Source organism: Cucurbita pepo, unplaced genomic scaffold (genome assembly GCF_057944985.1).
Source record: "Cucurbita pepo subsp. pepo isolate OVF unplaced genomic scaffold, ASM5794498v1 scafford_3, whole genome shotgun sequence".
NCBI classification, from domain to species: domain Eukaryota; kingdom Viridiplantae; phylum Streptophyta; class Magnoliopsida; order Cucurbitales; family Cucurbitaceae; genus Cucurbita; species Cucurbita pepo.
In genome coordinates this window covers 619,454-631,667 of record NW_028257908.1, presented here as the reverse complement: position 1 = coordinate 631,667, position 12,214 = coordinate 619,454, and the positions used below count along the sequence as shown (strand labels likewise).

The window sequence follows — 12,214 nt, the reverse complement described above, 5'->3', positions numbered from 1 at the left end:
AGACTTGCTCACACTTTGCAAGGCCATGTATCCAAAAGAAATGTCGAGAACTTGTTCATTGCTTAAGAATCATTGGTGCCTTACTCAACACACTACTTATTGAAACTACACTACAACACCAAAATATTAGCCATCTGGCACATCTGTAGAGCTTGTTAATTTCTCATTTGGCAGCGTGTAGGTCTCCACCCGCAAAAGAAAAAAAAAATTAATTACTATTATTACATTATTGCTTAAAAATAGGAATTAAAAATAGGAAATGAATTTATTATTGCTATTACATTATTGCATAAAAGGTGGAACCATGGGATTTACTTAGAATATTAGTCTCATGATCTGTTTAGAATAATATAACAGGTAATTAAACATTTACCTAGAATATTAGTCTCATGATCAGTTTAAAATAATATAACAGGTAAGAAAACATAAAAGAGTGAGAGCGTTTTAAATTTGTCATCGTATTTTTGTTTGTTTTTTAAAAATTGTTTTATGAGTATTAGGTGTTAAAATAGTTATTCAAATAACAGGATCAAACAAAGTCAACTAAATTCGTATTTAAAAACAAATTATAAAATCATTTCCATATTAACATTTTATTTATATTAATTTTTTTTAATAAATTATTCCAATAACTCGAATCAACCTAACATGGATATTTTATGATTAGCTTAAGCCGAATTCATTATTTGATTGAAAAATTTTACCATCCAAATAATTAAATTAGGAACATATTCAACCAAAAATATTTTATTTGTTTATTTGTGATATTTCTATATTGATTTGATTAAAATTTAATGGGTTGAATAGGGGCGGAAGAGAATAACTCAAAATTAATTCCCATTTATTCTTTTGATATTTTTGTTAAAATTTTTCTTTTATATTTTTTTCTTTTTTAAGAAATTTTCTTAAATTATGTTTAAACGGAATTGAATATGACCTATAATTTTATTTTTCAAAAAAGAAAAAATAAAAAAAAAAGTATATCATTTGTTATCAAATAAAATTATAATAAAGTATTTATAATAATCAGACTATTAGTTATTATCTAATATAGAAATCTTCCAAATTTTACAATTATTTGGAAAATATTTTTTTAATAAACGGAATATAGAGAATATATGGTAACATTTTGCACATTTAAAATAAAAAATATTAAAATTATAAAAAAGGATGAAAATTATAAAAATGTATAAGTACATACATGTTATATATGTGTGATGTGTATATATGTATATGTATGTATGTATTTATGCATGTAGATATGTATCTATTATAAATGCGCGCGTGTGTTGTGTGATACATACATATATATGCACAGGGTGAGGCACGACTATATAGTGATCCATGCATGCCATGGTGAGGCACGACCATATAGTGATCCATGCATGTCATGGTGATGCACGACCTCTGTTTGAGTGGCACTAATGGCTTGTGGACATTATGATTTTGATAATATCTGTGTGCATACATACTAACTAATAGATGACAATTCTTGTAACGACCCAAAATTTTCTACTTAATTTAAGGTCGCTACTGTATGCATACCATAAACATTAAATGCGGAAGACTTCATTTAAATTCCATAAAACATAACCTTTATCTTAAAACACAGGCATGGACTTACATGTTTCGAAAACATCTTTAAAACGACACAACAAAAGACTAAATAAAATGAATGAGAGTTTAAGTTTTAAAAAACATCCTATTCTGGCCTAAGACTAAGAAAAGAAATACCACTACCCTATGCATGCGCCATGGTCTCGAGTTGCGATGTCGTCGTCAGTCGTATAGGAGTGCCTCGCCTTAACCTGAAAAAGTAAAGTAGCACGAGGCTTGAGTATTTCTAGTATACTCAGTAAGTGACCCCCTATCGGGGTTATGCAACAATCACATGCAATGAAATGATGAGACCTATCTTTCGTTCGTTTCGTTTTGTTTCGTTTTCCCTACGGTGTAATCCTAACAGGTAATCGTGGACGTGTACCATATACTCTACACGCAGCCCATACGTGCGAGTATGGGCTCACCAGCTAGTTCGCACACCGCTGGGCCACTGTCCCTAGCCAGTGGGCATGCTCTGGGGGCCTACCGGGACCCGTTAAAACTAAAACCGTCACTGCAGTGTTATGTAGGGCATAACGATCGTTGTCCTGCCATTGGATGTACGCGTCCGTACCCTCGTGATGGGATAAAGGTATCCCCCCAAATGCATGAACACACAATATGCATGAGGTCCCACTAGTCCTACAGTTATCATTAATGAACATAACCCCCTGTCACGTTTTCATGCTTACATGTCAATCTCATTCTCATTTCTTTACATATCATACATATTCCTAGCGGGGTTATGTTTCATGCAATCTACCGTATTTCGTGTTATACAATTCATGCAGTTACATTCAAATATTCATACAAACAAGCCATAATCGTTCAAGGGCCACACATCGTCACATGCATAACATATCACGTCAACTAAGCAGCATACATAACATACATTCACGTTCACATGATTTCGTACTTAAACACCTTAAACTAGCATACAATTTAATGACACGTGCATATCCACGGGCACGTGCCAACATACAGCAAATAATGCATAACCTACGACAGGTGAGTCACTTACCTGGTTGGCCTTAGCCGAAGTATTCTCTAATTTTTTTAACGTAAGCTCCCGTTCCTCGAGAACTACACCAAATGTTGCCAAGGTTTGCTTCCTATCACATCGTTCGTCACCTTTTATTAGTATTTCACATTTTAATTAATAATCCAACTAACATTGTGAAATACAGCTCTAAACCACCTCAATAAAAATCGAGTTCTATGTTTTCATTGTTTCTCAATTATATAGGATAATAAAACTTAAAACTTAAATTAAAGATATCTCAATATTATTAATATTTCAAGCGACTTGAATAAAAATAATTAACCTTTAATATTATATCTTATAGATACAAATATAATAATTTCTCATATCTTCCATTTTCCTTCCCTCACTTTATTCCTCTTCTCGGTATATTTTAATTATGTTTACATTACTTGTCATCTGAACATTCCATTTTCCTTCCCGTTTTTTTTCTTTCTTTTAAGCAGTTCAATTCTTCCTTCATATCTAATTATTTTAAGCAATTTAAATGTAATTCTTTTAATCAGTTTCTCATTGGAGTTTAATTCTATAATTGTTTAAAGCAGTTTCTTCACAGCCGTTTAATTCTACTCCCATATCTAAATTGTTTAATTCTTTAAATCATTTAATTCGGTTCATTCATCAGTTTAATTCTATTCACAGATTTTTTTTTTTTTTGGCTTATTTCCAAATCTAATCTTCCTCTCTTTCCATGTATTGTTTTTTTTTTATTATTATTTGTTTACCTAATCTTTCTCTCTTTCTCAGCCTTTCTTTCATTTTTTTTCCCTCTTTTCATTCGGTTTTCCAAATCTTAGTTTTTTTTTTATTTGAAATTGTTTTCCCATCTTCCTTTTCCCTATCTTCCTCTCTTTCTTATCTATCTGTTTTTTTTTTTTTTTTTTTCTGACAAATTTTAATGGACTCTTGATAGGATAGATAATTTCTAATACAGATCATTACAACAGATAATTTCTAAATTTCTAACCTAAATCTAAATAATCGCTAATATTATTGGTAGAAACGAAAAGGTAAATCTGACTACTAACCTTTTCAAATGACATCTCTCTTCCTTTATTTGTCTACGATCTCATTATCGGTCTTCTCCTCGATCTCTCCATTTGTAACGACCCGGGAAAGAAAGAAAAAAAAAAAAAAATATATATATATATATATATATATATATATATATATATATATATGTATATATATATTAATAATAAATAAATAAATAAATGAAAACAAAAAAAAAAAAAAAAAAAAAAAAAAGAAAAAAAAAGAAACTCAGTCGCCGGAAAACCCGCGAGTTTTCCGGCGACCGCCGAGTTTCGCGGAACCCACGCGAAACAACGGCCACAGCACGCCCACCCTCAGCCCAGCATCTTCAGAACGCCTGCAAAGGGAGAAAAGAGAGAAATTTCGAGAGAGAGAGAGAGAGTTCGGACAAACGTCGGCGAGTGTCCAGTTTCTCCGACGAGCCCTCAAACCACCCTTAAACCGACACCAAACGACCTGTTACTACCGTAAGAGAGATCCTAACGAAAGCACAATAACTCAGGGTGCGTTTTGTGTTATTTCGTAAGCGTCGTCGTCGGTAACCGAGGTCGGAAAATCGATTCTTAGATCTATGGCTTTTAGGAGCTTTTAGGCCGCAAAACTCCCAAAAAAGGAAAGAAGAACGACGAACAAAGAGGAAAAAGGAAGGAAGAGGACCGAAATCGGCAACGGAAACGCCGCGGGAAGGAGAGAGAAAGCTCGCCGGAAAATCGGCCAAAGTCGGGTAAGGAAGACGAGATCCACGGATCCGGGTCAACCCGAACCCAGAACCCGGGAGAGCCAGCCCGTTCCTCCCTTGGCCTCTGCCTTCGGCCCAGCCCAACTACAGCGGCCCAAACCTCAAACCGGCCCAGAAGCTACGGTTCAGCTGAACCAACCCAGACTAGACCCACGGTCCAACTGAGCCGGCCTGCAAACCAAACACTTGCGGCCCAGCCCAGTAAGCCGAGGCCCAACGTTTAGCCTTGGCCCAGTAGCCTTCCACAGCCCGCAACCCAAACCACGACCCGAACCGGACTCCGACCCGCGCTTCGACCCGACACTACCGCCCGACGTGGCTTTCTCTGCTGCTGCCACGTGTCACACAGCGGCGCGGCAGTCCTCGGCTCGGCTCGGCTCGGCGCAAACGGCTCGGGCTCCCTCCGGTGACGCTCCGGCGGCTCCTCCGGCGGCTCCAGCGGCTGTTCGGCTCGGCTCACCTGTTTTCAGCCCGGTTTCCACTGTTTCGACCCTCTCGGATCTGTTTTCGGCCCCGATTAAGGTATCCGAGGCCGTTTTAGAGCCGTATTTCACATTTATTAAATTATAGGTAAATTAATTGTGAAATACTAACGGAAAGTGGTGAACGGCGTGATAGGAAACAAACCCAGCGAAGTAGGAAGCAGCTCTCACGGAACGGGAGCTTACGTTTAGCTATTTAGGGAGTACTTCGGCCGAGGCCAACCAAGTAAGTGGCCTTACTATAGGATAGGCTAAATAGATTGTATGATGCTTGATGATATGTGCCAGTTTATACATATTTTGTTGAGTGACGCTTAATATGTTTGACGCACGTTGTGGCATTATGATGAGCATGATGATTGCATGATTTTTACCTTAATATGATGATGTTTTCCATATTGAGCATGCTAGATGATGATGAGTGCCATATTGCATCATGTCGTTAGATCGACGTAGGACACAACCCTAAGAGCATGAAAATGATATTAATATAAATATCCACGATATGCGTTACCTAGAGTAACAAAGAGATGAGACTAGAGGGTTGTGTCAGAAGAGACATTACGATGGATTTAGAGGGACCTCATGCATTTTGTATGTTCATAAGCATAGGGCTACTTCCCCTAGAGATGATGAGTGCGGACGCGCACCTTATGATGAGCGCGAATGCGCACAGGTGCGAAAGCACAGAGATGAGGGTGTTCATGAGGCGCATGACACTATGGGGTTCCGCTGACCTCCGGACGTCGCTACAGATTAGCTTGACCAGAGGGTCCAGGGGGTGTGCGAGCGCCCTGGGGACTCACACTCGCATGTGTGAGTCGTGTGTAGGGAAGTACTACACATCCAATTTGTCCGAGACTGGAGGCCACCCCTAAGATGATTAGAGATAGGTCCCTATTCATGATTGCATGTGTTTGCATTAGCATGGCCCCTATAGTGGGGTCACTTACTGAGTATTTCCGAAATACTCAGGCCGTGTGCCATATTGTTTTTCAGGTAAAGGCAAGGCTCCCATGTACGGTTGACGGTGGCATCGTGATCAGAGACTGTGGCGCGTGCATAGGATAGTTGCATATTTAAAATTCCTAGTCTTGGTTAGGATAGGGCGTTTGCATTTCATTCATTTATATTAATTAATTTGTAATCGTTTTATTTTGTCTTTTGAACTCCAGCACGATGTTTGAAACACGTAAGTCCGGCAGTGTTTTCCAATGTTTTAATGTATTCTGAAGTTTTAAATTTTTCCGCTAATAAAGGTGAGCATGCTTAGATTTTTATTCTGCATTAGAGATGAGCATGAGACGTTAGTGGCGACTCTAGATATGTGGAAATTTAGGGTCGTTACAGTTGGTATCAGAGCTCTAGGTTTTAGATTCTGTAGACTAGCCTACGATGTAGGCTTGGCACGCTCCACGGTCCCAACGTCAATGCCCCGTCACCGTCAGGTACGCCTTGCATAAGATAAGAAAAGAGAAACGTTTTAAAACTCGCATGCATTTTTTTTTTTTTATGTTGACATTACTGAAATGGTTGTGATATTTCACGTATTTATTTAAGAGTATGACGTCATGTGTTGCATGCTGAGTAATTTGTTAATAGCATGATATGATGCTTAGCATGTGTAATGTTTACTTCTTTGGCGTTACGATGTATTGTATAGTGTGCGTATTGTTATATATATATGCATAGTATTAAGGCCTTAGACTTAAGCAACCTTATATTGGTTTATAGAACCATGCCCGGAGGACGAGGAAGAGGAAGAGGAAGAGGAAGAGGAAGACGAGGAAGGGGGCGACCCCGTCGTAGAGAAGTAGGACGAGGTGTGGCAGTAGAGGGCCCACCTCAAGAAAGATCAGAGACTGGGCCGGTAACAGTTACGCCGCCCCCAGTTTTACCACCAGTTGAGCTACCTCCTCTTGCTCCACTACAAGCTGAGCCTCCACCACCAGTACAACCTCCACCACAAGTAGAACCTCCACCCCAGCCTACCCTACCACTCCAAGTCGCACCTGAAGCTGCACCCCCAGTGGGTGGAGTAGATGTTAATACTAGGTTAATGTGTGACTCCATCCAAGCCCTAATTCAAACCTTGGTAACCAATTAGCAAGCCAGTCTACAATAGGCCCAGGAACAAGCCCAAGCACAGGCCCAGGCACAGGCGTTGGCACTGGCACAGGTACAGGCACAGGTACAGGCACAGGCACAGGCACAGGCCACTGCTCAGGCCAATGCCCCAGTAAACCCTCCACCACCTGTTAGATGTTCAAACTGGATAAGGGATTTCAAGAGATACGACCCTCGACCATTCACTGGTTCCCTAGTAGACCCCATAGAAGCCCAAATGTGGATTGTAGCGGTGGAAACCACCTTTGAGACTATGGAGTGCCCAGAGAACCAAAAGGTCGCCTGTGCAACCTTCGTCCTACAAAAGGACGCAGAGATATGGTGGAGAGATAACAAAACCCTCCTTAACCCAGAAGGGGGACCAATGAACTGGGAACGATTTAAGGAGGCCTTCCTTAAAGAATATTATCCTAAGTCAGAGTGTTGAGTTATGGAGTCTGCTCCCTGTATTTATAGCTTGGTCAATGGCTATATCCGGTAAAGCTATATTTGGTAAAGCCATATATGGTAAAGCTATATCCGGTAAAGCTATATATGGTACATAGCTATATATAGTAGATGGTTAAATCTGGTAAAGCTATATTTAGTAGACTGAACCATAAATATATCCCGTCCAGTAAAGCTTTGAAATGTACTTTCTATTCTCTGTACTCTCTCTTGTTGTACATACCTGAAGTCATCAATAAAAAAAAAAAAAAAAAATCCTTTTAGCCAGAGTTCTCCTTGCAATTCTCTCTATCCTTTTCTTTGTGATCATCTAGATCGAGCGTGTGCGTTGTTGTGCGATCCTAACAACTGGTATCAGAGCAAGGCAAAATTCACCACGATCTGTGAAGATGGAAAGTTCAAAGATTGGAATTGAGAAGTTCGATGGATCCGATTTCGGTTTCTGGAAGATGCAGATTGAAGATTATCTGTACCAGAAAGATCTTCACGAACCTCTGTTGGGGGTGAAGCCGAATACCATGACCACGGAACAGTGGAAGCTCAAGGATCGACAAGCCTTAGGGATGATCCGGTTGACGCTATCCAGAAACGTGGCGTTTAACATCATCAAGGAGAAGACAATGTCAGATCTGATGAAGGCGCTGTCAAATATGTACGAAAAACCGTCGACTATGAACAAGGTGTATTTGATGCGTAGATTGTTCAATCCACAGATGTCTGAAGGTGGACGTGTTGCGGATCATATAAATGAATTCAATATGATCATAAGTCAACTGGGTTCGGTGGAAATTAATTTCGAAGATGAAATTAAAGCGTTGATTTTGATGTCATCCTTACCCGAGTCATGGGACACTGTTGTTGCCGCAATCAGCAGTTCCCGAGGATCTGATAAACTGAAGTTTAATGAAATTCGAGATGTAGTTCTCAGCGAAAGTATTCGCAAACGGGAAACTGGAGATTCATCAGGCAATGCTCTCAGTGTTGATCGAAGGGGAAGAAGCAAATCAAAGAGCTCAAACAAACATGGGCATTCAAAATCAAAGAACCGGGAAAAATCTCCAAACAAACCCAACGTAACGTGTTGGAGTTGTGGGGGAAAAGGACACTTTCGGACAGATTGTACAAAGCTAAATAAGAAGCAGAATCATAAATCTGAAGATGATGATGATTCTATATACACAACAGAAGATGCTGAGGACGTTTTAATCCTTAGTGTGGATAGCCCAGCTGAATCCTGGATTTTGGATTCAGGTGCATCGTTCCATTCGTCTTCAAGTAAGACATTGTTTCGAAATTTCAAATCAGGAAATTTCGGGAAGGTGTATCTTGCCGACAATAAAACCTTGGAGATTGAAGGAAAGGGAGATGTCTCCATACAAACTCCAGCAGGAAATCAATGGACATTATAAGATGTCAGATACATTCCTGGTCTCAAGAAGAACCTGATCTCTATTGGTCAGTTGGATAGCACAGGCTATGCAGCAGAGTTTGGAAAGAGTTCCTGGAAGATTGTGAAGGGCGCCATGGTTGTTGCGCGTGGCACAAAATCCGGAACCTTATACAGTACTGCAGAGTGTATAAACATGACTGCTGCTGCTGAGAGTGCTTCCAATTCAAGTCTATGGCACAATAGACTCGGACATATGAGCGTCAAAGGAATGAAGATGCTGACTGCGAAAGGAGCTTTAGAAGGCTTAAAATCTGTTGATATGGGTCTTTGTGAGAGTTGCGTTATGGGCAAACAGAAACGAGTTAGTATCACAAAGGCTGCCAGAGAACCGAAGAAAGTGCCATTGGAAATGGTCCATACAGACGTCTGGGGACCATCTCCAGTTTCATCACTTGGTGGATCAAGGTACTACGTCACCTTCATCGATGACTTCAGCAGGAAGGTATGGGTTTACTTTCTGAAACACAAGTCAGATGTGTTTACCACCTTCAAGAAGTGGAAAGCTGAAGTTGAAAATCAGACCGGCTTGAAGATCAAATGCCTGAGGTCTGACAATGGAGGAGAGTACAACAAATCAGAGTTTATAACATTTTGTGCAGCTGAAGGGAATTAGATTAATAAGAACAATTCCCGGTAAGGCAAGACAAAATGGTATTGCAGAAAGGATGAACAGAACCTTGAATGAGCGAGCAAGAAGCATGAGGATTCATTCTGGATTGTCAAAGACATTCTGGGCTGATGCTGTGAACACAGCAGCATATTTGATTAATAGAGGGCTGTCAGTACCCTTGAAGTTCAAATTGCCCGAAGAAGTATGGACAGGAAAAGAACTCAAGTACTCTCACTTGAGAACCTTTGGCTGTACTGCGTATGTTCATGTTGATCCAGAGAAGAGAGATAAGCTTGATGCTAAGGCTGTGAAATGCTACTTCATAGGCTATGGTTCTGACATGTTCGGGTATAGGTTTTGGGATGAGAAAAATATGAAGATCCTAAGACACTGTGATGTGACCTTTGATGAAAATGTCATGTACAAGGACAGAGAGAAGATAAACTCTGAGACTACGAAACAAGTGGGAGTTGAACTTGAGTGGCAAGAAAATTCACACAGTGATGGTACAACAGAAGCTCAAGAAACTCCTGATCTTATTGTTGAAGAACCAGACGTGGAGCAAGTTGCACCTGAGCAGGTGTTGAGAAGATCATCCAGAACTACCAGAGCACCAGATAGATATTCAACCTCATTACATTATCTGTTGCTGACTGACGAAGGAGAACCAGAGTCCTTTGATGAGGCCCTACAAGTGGAAGATTCAACTAAGTGGGAGCAAGCCATGGATGATGAGATGAGCTCACTTGAAAGGAATAATACGTGGGTGCTGACTGAGTTGCCTACAGGAAAGAGAGCTCTGTTGAACAAATGGGTGTTTAAAATCAAGGTTGAACCAGATGGCAGAAGGAGGTTTAAGGTTCGGTTAGTAGTTAAAGGATATTCACAAAGAAAAGGCATTGATTATGCTGAGATCTTTTCTCCAGTTGTGAAATTAATTACTATCCGAATTCTACTGAGTATTGTTGCATCGGAGAATTTGCACCTTGAGCAAATGGATGTAAAAACGGCATTTTTACATGGAGATCTAGATGAGGAGATCTCTATGCAACAACCCGAAGGATTTGCAGCTCCAGGCAAGGAGCACATGGTGTGTAAGCTCAATAAGAGCTTGTATGGACGGAAACAAGCACCGAGACAATGGTACAAGAAGTTTGACTCCTTTATGAGCAAGAGTGGTTTCCACAGAAGTGAAAAGGATCAATGTTGCTACCTCAAGAAATACACTGATTCTTATGTGTTTCTACTTCTGTATGTGGATGATATACTAATTGCTGGATCAAGTATGAGGAAGATAAACCACCTGAAGGCAAGCTTGTCTTCAGTATTTGAGATGAAAGATTTAGGTGCAGCGAAGCAGATCCTTGGGATGAGGATTTCTCGAGATAGATCTGCTGGCACATTAAATCTATCCCAAGAGCAGTACATTGAGAAGGTGTTGTCCAAATTCAAGATGAATAACGCTAAACCCAGGACTACCCCTTGGCAAATCATATTAAATTGTCAAAGGGGCAATCTCCTAAGACAGTTGAGGAACGTGAGCACATGGCATCCGTTCCGTACGCTTCTGCAGTTGGGAGTTTGATGTATGCTATCTGCACTAGACCTGATATAACACATGCAGTGGGAGTTGTTAGCAAGTACATGGCAAATCCAGGGAAGGAACATTGGGAAGCTGTGAAGTGGCTTCTGAGATATCTGAGAGGTACATCCAATACTACACTTTGTTATGGCAATGGCAAAGTAGTTCTGCAAGGTTTTGTGGATGCTGATCTGAGTGGAGATGTAGACTCCAGCAAGAGCACATCTGGGTATATCTACACTATAGATGGAACAGCAGTGAGTTGGATGTCCAAGCTTCAGAAATGCGTTGCTCTTTCATCTACTGAAGCTGAGTACGTGGCCATAGCTGAAGCTGGAAAGGAGATGATATGGATGACAGACTATCTAGAAGAATTAGGCCGGAAGCAGTGCAAGAAGATCCTTTATACAGATAGTCAGAGTGCCATACAGTTGGTGAAAAACCCAGTCTATCATTCAAGGACAAAATACATTAGAAGACGGTACCATTTCACTCGCAGGTTAGTGGAAGAAGGCGATATGTGTTTGGAGAAGATAGAGGGTGCAAAGAATCCAGCAGACATGTTGACAAAATGTGTTGATGTTGGAAAATTAAAGCTATGCAAAGCCCTAATTGGTATGGTGTAGAATCAGTCTCCAAGTGGGAGAATTGTTGAGTTATGGAGTCTGCTCCCTGTATTTATAGCTTGGTCAATGGCTATATCCGGTAAAGCTATATTTGGTAAAGCCATATATGGTAAAGCTATATCCGGTAAAGCTATATATGGTACATAGCTATATATAGTAGATGGTTAAATCTGGTAAAGCAATATTTAGTAGACTGAACCATAAATATATCCCGTCCAGTAAAGCTTTGAAATGTACTTTCTATTCTCTGTACTCTCTCTTGTTGTACATACCTGAAGTCATCAATAAAAAAAAAAAAAATCCTTTTAGCCAGAGTTCTCCTTGCAATTCTCTCTATCCTTTTCTTTGTGATCATCTAGATCGAGCGTGTGCGTTGTTGTGCGATCCTAACACAGAGCGACTTAAAAGGCAGCAGGAGTTCGCCCACCTGGTATAGGGAGGACTCACAGTGGAGAAGTACAACAGAGAGTTT

The 12,214-nt window shown here is 40.1% G+C and overlaps 1 long non-coding RNA gene across 1 annotated transcript; it reads left to right on the top strand.

Annotated features, from left to right (window-relative positions):
• The first annotated feature begins 4,927 nt into the window (after positions 1 to 4,927).
• On the top strand, positions 4,928 to 6,178 carry LOC147786281 (uncharacterized). Its single transcript, XR_015414756.1, has 2 exons — positions 4,928 to 5,126; positions 5,900 to 6,178. It is a non-coding gene; the product is annotated as an uncharacterized LOC147786281 (long non-coding RNA).
• Positions 6,179 to 12,214: the final 6,036 nt, after the last annotated feature.